Genomic DNA, 9,752 nt, shown 5'->3' with positions numbered 1-9,752 from the left:
GGTCTAAAGTTAAGAAAGAATAGTATATTCGCTTCATATATTATTTGTGAATAAACTTTTTCATTGACTTTTGTTGTCTGATGCAATTTGACTAGGAATAGTAATAATAAATTATCTATTCAATTGTTAAAGAGTTCTAGGGTAGCCCTAATCATCATCTTTCACTATATTTTTATTCCTTTTTTTCTGTAAGGTTTTCTTTTATTTAAAAGATCATTCACAAAATACTATAACCATAGATTAAAAAATATGGAATGCTTCACGAATTTGTGCGTCATCCTTGTGCAGGGGCCATGCTGATCTTCTCTGTATCGTTCCAACTGCTGCTAAAGTGAGTACTACATTTTTACTTGTAGTGACTTCATTTATACCCACAGTTTATCTTTATCATTTATATATACCTTAGCTATCCAAAATCTACTTTGGCAGCTCCAAACTCCCTCTTAAGCACCAAACCTGTTTCTTCCAGGGTCCACTGAATATGTCTCTGCATGTTTCATGAACCACTTAATCTTATAATATTCAAATCTGACTCCAGCTAGCTTTCCTTTTCTTCTCCAAATTTACCTCATGTTGAGTATCCTTAATTTCAGTGAATGGTATCAGTGCCCTCTCACTTTTCTGAAGCCAAAATTATCAGCATCACTCTAGACATTTTCCTTACACTTATTCCTTATTGCCATGCCTTCCCTCTCCTCATGCACTGAAACAACTGGAGGTTACTATTTACCAATTTTAGCTCCTAAGTGTCTCCTACTCTAAGAACTAAGTATCTAAGTACTCTCTCCTCTCCATTTCTATAGTCACAGCCTCAGTTTGATTTATCATCCCTTATGCTCATGTTTGTATTAGTCTCTTTACTAGATTCCTTGCCTAAATTCATTCCCAAACTATCCATCTTCCATAATGCTTACAGAAATGACTTAACAAGTCTGCTTTAGTTTTTAACAAGTTTGCTTTAAATAATTCAATACACATTGCTCAAATTAAGTCCAAATATTGTATTATGGCATAAGAAACTCTGAATCTTCATCCTATCTCCTCTAAAATGCATGTCTTTTTACTTAATTGTATCCTATAATTCAATCTTGCTGAACTAGGGTCAATTCCCAGCACATGTTAGCCTTCTCCTTGTACTTCTGGGCCTTTTGATAAAATGCTCTATCTGGTTTGTTCTCTCAACTTTCTACCTGACTAATTCCTGTTGGATCTTTAAAACACAGCTTAATTATAACATCATCTTAAAAGTTTTTCTAGTGTTGTCAGTGAAAATGGCAGAGTAAAGAAATCCAAAAGTTCACCCTTCCATAAAGGCAATGGAATCTTATAAAAACTGTCAGAATCAACCTTTTTGGAATTCTGGAAACAGACCAAAAGCTTGCAACAATGAGGGCAAGATTTAAGAAAAGTACATCTGAATCTTGGTAAGAACAGAGAGCTTTGTGTTGTTTTAACTTACACTGTTCTTTTTTGGGGGGGCAGAAGGAGAGGGAGAGAGAACCCCAACCAGGTTCCATGCCCAGTGTGAGCCTGATGCAGGGCTTGATCTCACAACCCTGAGATCATGACCTGGGCTGAAATCAAGATTCAGGTACTTAACCAACTGAGCCACCCAGGCACCCCAAACTTATGCTGTTCTCATTTCACATTTCCTAGTTAATCCACAACCCTTGTACAGGTACCAGTACCAGAGGGAACAGAAAAGACCACATTCACAAAGAATTGTGGCTATTTGTTTTGACTTGTCTAATGGCTCTCTGGAATATCAGCTGAGGGGTTTGCCTTTATCTTGCCTAACTTGGAACTGTGGCAGCTTTTGAGGGCATTTGTCAAAAACATTTATAGGGAGATGTATTAGCTTTCTGAAACAATGGATAACACTTGGAGAAAACCACTTACTAATGAAAAAGCTTGGGAGAGAAGACTAGGAATGAGATGCTCTGGGGAAACATATGTTTATTGTTTGGTTTTTTAAAGATTTGTTTATTTTAGAAAGCGAGAGAGAGAGTGAGTGCACAAGTGGGGGGAGGTGCAGGGGGAGAGAGAGAGAGAAAGAGAAGCAGACTCCCTGCTGAACATGGAGCCCAATATGGGGCCTGACCCAGGGCTTGATCTTAGGACCTGAGATCATGACCTGAACTGAAATCAGGTCGGTCAGTTAATCGACTGAGCCACCCAGGTGCCCCAGGAAACATGTTTTTAAAAGCTCCAATATATTCATGGAATCTAAAAAATCATGTGAATTCCCAGAGCAAGGAACATGCTCAAGAAAGAATTAAGAAGGCCCTAAGCTCTCATTCTGACTGACCTTCAGGATCTACACAGGGAGGAAGTTAAGTCTAAGGCAGAGTTGTAAACTGCTTAACTAAGTGTTGAAGGTATGCCCAACTACACACAGGCCACCGGCAAAGACTGGGAATTTATTGTTTACAGGTGTTTAAGCAAATCTTAGTCCAGCCTCTAGCTCACCACTAAACTAACAAACATTAGGGGCCACACATGACAGAGAACAGATAACTTACAAATTAATTCAGAAAAGTCACCAGATATCCAAACAATAGCAACAAGGAACAACAGCAAACCCTAGGGGTAGGGGTTTCAAGATATCCTGATTTCCAGTGTTGCTACATTATCATATTAAAAATATTCAGTTTTCAACAAAGAATGTGATGCATACAAATGAACAAGAAATTATGGTCCATAAACAGGAGGGGGGGAAGCAATAAATAGAAACTGTCCCTAAGGAAGGCCAAACATTAAATTTACTAGAAAAAGACTAATATACTTGTATGTTTCTATTTATAGGAAATGTCCAGAATAGGCAAATCCATTGAGACAGAAAATAGATTAGTGGTTTCCAGGGGAAAGGGGCAGGGGAAAATGAGAAATTACTTTTTAAAATGGCTATGGGGTTTCTTTTTGGGGTGATTAAAACTTTCTGGAATTAGGTAGTGGTGATGGTTGCACAACATTGTGAGTATGCTACATAGCACTGAATTATACAACTTAAAATGGTTAAGGTGGTGAATTTTATGTTATGTGAAGGTATCTCAATGAAAATATGAGTCCCCTTCCTCCCCAAAAAAGCTTTCAAGACTTCTCTACGTTAGCTTTGGTACTCCTTGTAGGTATCATAGGTTCCCATTACATATCTCTGCCAGATTCTTCTGAAATTGCTGTTTTTTTTGCATGTCTTTTCACCTTGACTGTGGATTCATGGGGATTAGTGATTATGCTCCTTAGCCTTATAGCTAGAACTATGCTTGAGGTACAAATCCACCACACTGGAAAAATGTGTAATAGAACCTTGTAGATGCTTGCTTGGGATTTATCTGTGATCATGAGGCAGATTCAAAATGAGAATAGTAATTGCCCTGAAAGGAACTGTCCAGAAGGAATACAGTAAATAGGATATGCTATAGCTATTCACCTTTCAGAGGTAGTTAAAAAGAGCCACCTTATGGGGTGGCCACAGAGAGCCTTAGTCTGAGACATCAAAGGGCTTACTATAGCTCAAAACATGTTAAGTACAAGTGAAACAATTAAACTACAACACAAGATCCATAAAATTAAAATATAGGATATTATATGCATTGTTTATGTTAGGAAAAAAAGTAAAATAGGAGAGTAAATGCTATAGAGAGAGCTAATGGGGAAATTGTGAAAGGATCTGGCCCTGAATAATGGTTATTTAAACCTTCTTGGGAGTGACTCACCATCTCCCCATCTGTATATGGAGTTCTGCCACATCCAATTGGGTTGTTATCAAAATAAATGTGGTTAACAGATGTCTTCAAAGTCTAAGACAATTAATTGGATATGATGAAACAAGAAGACATTTGAAAATTATCATAAGTTTCCAGGATTTGATGGCTAGAAAAACAGTAGTGCCTGTAATAAAATGAGGAAGACAAGAAGGTCAATCCATTTTGAGTGAAAGATGGTAACAAAGAGGACTGGACATGTTATGTTGAAGATTAAGTGGAACATAGATATAAAAATGCCAGAACTCAGGGTAAGGACTGAACCTTTCTTAATAGTAACCAAGAGTTTTTGTAAATAAAAGTAGATGCTCTTCAAATTCACTGGGTTTTCTTGTTGTAATGACAGCCAGAAATTCATGGAACAAATAAATAACACATTTTTAGCAAATTATCTTCTTTTAGTTGTTGTTGTTTAGTTTTTATTTCATCATCATAAACTTAACTCTCCAATCCAGCTAGACTTGAAGGGGAGTAAGGAAAACATGGAACCCACAGAACTGCAGCTAGAGCACAAAGATTATAGGATATTTCCAGCAGATGGGGATGAAGGGGTGCTCTCCTGAGCTACAGAAGGAATGGTCTGGTAGTTAAGATAAAATGTAAGTCAAATTTGTAAGATTTGTCCACAGTCAGCAACTGTGATCTTCTTGCTGGTCTTTCCATTCTTGGACTCAAAGCCTTCCAGCTTCCACAATATTTATACCCCCTTTCACCTTGCCAAAGACCACATGTTTGCCATCCAACCACTCAGTCTTGGCAGTGCAGATGTAAAACTGGGAAGCGTGTTGGGTCCAGCATTTGCCATGGACAAGATGCCAGGACTGGTGTGCTTCAGGATGAAATTCTCATCCTCAAATTTCTCCCCATAGATGGGTTTGTTGCCACCTCCCTGGCACATAAATCCTGGAATAATCCTGTGAAAGCAGGAAACTTTATAACCAAATCCTTTCTCCCCAGTGCTCAGACACCAAAGTTTCTCTTGTATTTGGAAGTTTGTCTGGAAACAGTTCAAAGGAGACACAGCCCAAGGACTGCTGTTCACGGTGATGTTGAAGAATATGGTGGTGCTGACCACGGCTGGGCGGCTCAGATGGCTCCAGGGCACTGGTGTCTGCCAGGCCAGCAAACTATCTTCTAATTCATATTTCTAATAATTGTAATTATCAATCCACTAAGCCACATAATCAATATTTATCAAGGGCCAAATATATGCTAAGAATAGATGCTGAAGATAGACAAACTATTCACAAAGTCCCCCCCCCTTACAGAGCATACATTGTGATAAAGTTAAATATGTCAATCAAGGAAGATCCTGAAGTTTGATTAAAAAATCAGTAAGTATGTACACTGCAAAGTTATCATCACATAACTTGCTTTCCCTCCTGTTCATCAGCAGATTAATTCACTGTTATTATTAAATTCATGGCAAGTCCCATATGTTGCCACTAAGTAGAAGCATTTTCACTAGACTACTCAGTTCTGAGCTGTTAATACTGCTTCCTTTGTTATTATTTTATGTACCAATAATGTGCTGAGTAAAAACTAAGTGCCTATTGCTGGGACATGGCTGAGAATATATATAATCAAGATATATCAGATAATATCCCTGTCACACAAAAATTTTTATAGTCTAGAGAATGAAGCATAAATTTATACAAGTGTGAAATTATTAATTAAAGTATGGGATGAGATGCATAGATTGATAGCTATATATAAAACATGTCAAACTCAACGTTTTAATCAGTTAAATACCAGTGTCCCAGGATCATGATTCAGTAGAATATCCTGTGTCAACAGCGAAATAACTAGCCAAAGTAAGAGGAGGTATTTACATCTCATCCCAGTAGCACAGTATATGGTAGACTCTTTATTCTCAGAAGTCAAGATGGTAGCATTTTGCTCGATTAAAACTATATTTATAATCACACATTTCCTCAAATTCCAAATTTAATCCTTAAAAATATCAACATTAATTAGAAATAACATTTTTAAAATTTAAATTATTTGATTTGTTTACACCAGAACTGAAAATCTAGAAAGAGTACTTTAAGTAGATCCTGATTTTTTTAAAAAAGAAAGCCTATAAATAGAATACACATTCATTTCAAGTAAGCTTGGATGAATTATTACAGAATGATCATGTACTAAGCCACAGAGACATTTTTAATAAATTCCAAAAGTGGTATTTAGTTTGCATGACCAAGGTAAAATTATTCTAGAAATTTATTTTGACTTTTTAAGCAAAGACATTCTAGTGACAGGCAACTTCAACTCACATCATTGATGAATGGATAGGAATTGGGTATAAAAAGTCAAGGAAAGTGTATGCAGGGTAATGCATTGCAGTGAAAGAAATATTGTGAGCAAAGATACAGTAGTCAAGTATAAGTGATGAGTTACAGAAATGGCATATAGTTAAGCTTGGCCAGAATTTAGTGATTATGACAGATATACTAGGAAAGAATAATAGATCCAATCTTTAGTCTTTGTATTAGCCATCACTCATTATTAGCAAGTCATATTTCTTAGGGACCTATGGAATTCTAAGAGGTGCAGCTTATTAGAAGCTGTTTATATATAGCTAGTTTGAGGAAATATAACAGTTTTACTTTTTGTTTTCTCTTTTCAGGTAGCATGACAATTGGCATAAAAAGCTTTAGCAGAAAATGTTTTATCTGCTGTAGCAGAAAATATCTTAAAAAGAATTTTGATTGACTCAGCTTGATTCACATGTTCACCTCTAAATCAATTTTTTTTCTGGCTAAGGAAATGGAATTCCATTTGGTTTGATTTAGGTTATATAACTAACACCACACCACTCTGCTATTGAAATTGTTCCAATGGTTTATATTTGATTCCCCTTGCTGAATAACAAATCGCCACACACTTCTAGAAGCATAATATAACACACAGTTATTGTCTCAGAGTTTCCATGGCTGGAAGTACAGGTAATTTAGCTGGGTCCTTTTTTCAGGGGCTGAATGTCCATCTCTGTGGAGAGCTTAGCTAAACTAGTCCACATTATTATACGCTGGCATCCATTTTTGTGGCCAAGTGGACTGCAGGCCTTGAATTGACACTTAGTGCTCTGTGGAATGAAACATATTCTATTCGTTTTTCCAGGGAATCAGAAAAAGCAACATACTACGCTGCTATTGCAAACTCTATGCAAAGTCCTCTGAGGGTCACAGAAATATAATCCTTGATCTATGTAAGCTTATAGTCTACTTAGCAAGACATACTACTAGACAAGAAACAAATACTATAAGCCCATCTGGAGAGTGCAAGTATGTGCTCTAAATAGAGCGCCCAGAGTCAGAAGCTCCTGATAAGATTCCCTCCAACATCCCTTGTTATATGCACTCTCCCCTGACTCCCAGGCCTTTACCCTTGTGAGCCCCTTGGTAAGACACCCCACCCCTAGAAGCTTACCAAAACCCTGCTTCTTTTGGTTTGAACTGACCAATCCAGCCTCAGCCTGGGAACCCCAAAGCAAGCAACCCTTCGACCCTAATGATGGCATACGCCACAGGTCCTGCTGTGTTCTCTCTGCCAGCATCTTGTCTTGAGTTCCCCACATGCCCCTGGGGGTGTTGACCTGTACCTTGTCCAGGACCTGTGAGTAATAAATGTCTCCATTTCACTTTCTCTTGTGGTCTTCTGCTGAATCACTGATCACCATGTGACACTCTGGGACTCTACTTTATAAATGTTAATTTAACAAAGTCACAATAATCTGGAAACTAGACTAGGGAATAATCTACTTCAAACACCTTCAGGTTGTTGGCAGAATTTTTTTTTTTTTTCTTATTAATACAGTATTTGTCTTCTCTCTGTCAAACTCTGAGCCAACCACTTTTCCAAGTCTGTCTGGGGAGGTATAAGAAAAGGAACATACAGGGCAGATGAGACACAGGAGAAGGACCTATGGGAGGTGGAGACAGGTCCTTTCCATGGCAAAGAGGATGAGAAAGGCCACCATCAGGCAGAAGAGCCCAATGGTGTCTAAGAGGGCAAAGCCCAGAATGGCACAGGACAAGAGCTGTTGCTTCAGAGAAGAGTTCTTGCCATAACCAATGATGAGGCTCCCAAACACAGCCCTAATTCCAGCCCCAGAGCCAGCCACCCCTACCATGGCAGCCCCAGCTCCAATGCGCTTGGCTGCTGTGTCCGTGTCCCGTGAAACAGTGCTGGTTCAGAAGCTGTGGTTAGGAATAAGTGAGGTCAGGGGATGAGGGGCTGCCAAGCTGCGGAGGTTCTCATCTGTCAGCATCTCCAGAGGGTTTAGCATCACTGGGGACCGTAATCGGCTCAGCAGCTGAGGGGTGCTTTTGATAAAGAAGGGGGTGGAGATTAACTCTGCACAGGCATACATTTTCAGGGGATAAGGGGCTGCAGCAGCAGAGCTGCTGCCAGTACAGAGAAGACAGCTCATTTCTTGTGATTGTAAAGCTGAGGTGTGCCTTTCCTTCCTGGCGTTAGTCAGGAATCGGTCTCGGCACCTGGAGACTGCCTGTAGTTTCTTTCCATGTTGCCCCCTCAACACAAGAGGACTAACTTCAGCTTTTGCAAGGGAGTTTCTTTTTTTTTTTTCAGTTTGCTACTCATTGCTTGGCCATATGCCATTTCTTAAGGTCTGTAATAATTTCCCAAATAAATGCATGCATTTATTTGAAATTTTTGCTTTAAAAATTAAATATAGTCTCTAAAGGTGTTCTTATACAATTTTTCACTCAGATTTACTTATTGATTTTTCTGAGTTATCACCTCAAATCCTAATTTAGTAATCTACTTTTTTTCTCACATTCACATCATTTTCCAAAAACAATGCCTCATTTATAGAAATAAATTTTTACAACCCTTTACCCACTGGGTTTGTCCAGCAAGCCCCAGTTCACTGATTAAAAACAATGTCCAGTGGTGAATTAAATACTTCTCTTAACCAGCCTAAGAAGACCATGGAGGAAATGAATATTTTTCTGAAATTTAATAGAACTATTATCTGTATTAAGTGTATCTGGGAGACTACATTTAAAATTTTAAATCTTCTTCTAGAGTTATGTTCCTTTCTAGATTAACATCAATATTTTAGTGACCCTTAAAATATAATTTTTAACACTGAACATATTTTCTGATATAATAAACACTATAAAAGATGATATCTGAATAATTTTCCTCAATGTAGTATGGCCTAATTTAATATACCTATTCTTTTGCTCTGACAAAACTCAATAGCAAAAGCTTATGGTCTTCTAAAATTTTCAAGTATTTTAAATAAAGTTTTTGTTTAGCCAAGTCTCAATAATCTTACACTTACAAAGTTGATTTTTCTCAAATACAAGATTTAATACTCATATCTGCCAAGTTTACTATTGTTAGTGTAAGTCCAATTTTTTTTAAAATATTTTATTTATTTGACAAAGAGACATAGCGAGAGAGGGAACACAAGCAGGGGCAGAGGGAAAGGGAGAAGCAGTCTTCTCGCGGAGCAGGGAGTCCAATGCGGGGCTCGATCCCAGGACCCTGAGATCATGACCTGAGCCGAAGGCAGACGCTTAACGACTAAGCCACCCAGGCGCCCCATAAGTCCAATTATTTTAAGAAGTATAATGTCCCCTGGTACTCCTTGGTTTCTTCACCCCAGACACTCCCTGGTTCCTTCTGTATCTTTCTTCATTTTTTTTTATTTTACATATTTAATTATTTGTTTGTCAATTATTTGTTTGTCAATTTGTTTGTCAATTATTTGTTGTCCTTAGAACGTAAGTTCCACAAGAGCAAGTGTTTCATTTGCTTTGTTGTAGTTGTTATTGTTGTTGTTTGTTTGTTTATAATACTTGTGCTCACAGAATCTAAGGAAGGGCTTGGAAATAATAGATACAAATGACTATTTGCAAGTGAATATATATATATGTACATATATATATATATATGACTTTTATTAGTCAAAACATTTTATTTTTTTATTTTTTTATTTTTTTTTAAGAT

At 37.6% G+C, this 9,752-nt stretch overlaps 1 non-coding gene and 2 pseudogenes across 1 annotated transcript; all 3 read right to left on the bottom strand.

Annotated features, from left to right (window-relative positions):
* Positions 1 to 243: 243 nt before the first annotated feature.
* On the bottom strand, positions 244 to 350 carry LOC118015447. The gene has a single exon (XR_004680621.1). It is a non-coding gene; the product is annotated as a U6 spliceosomal RNA (small nuclear RNA).
* Positions 351 to 4,368: 4,018 nt separating this feature from the next.
* On the bottom strand, positions 4,369 to 7,344 carry LOC118015416 (annotated as a pseudogene).
* A 345-nt stretch (positions 7,345 to 7,689) lies between these two features.
* On the bottom strand, positions 7,690 to 8,187 carry LOC118015415 (annotated as a pseudogene).
* Positions 8,188 to 9,752: the final 1,565 nt, after the last annotated feature.

The sequence above is a fragment of the Mirounga leonina genome, unplaced genomic scaffold, assembly GCF_011800145.1.
Source record: "Mirounga leonina isolate KUSES-001 unplaced genomic scaffold, KU_Mleo_1.0 Mir_165, whole genome shotgun sequence".
Taxonomy (NCBI): Eukaryota; Metazoa; Chordata; class Mammalia; order Carnivora; family Phocidae; genus Mirounga; species Mirounga leonina.
This window is presented reverse-complemented; position numbering and strand designations above follow the sequence as displayed.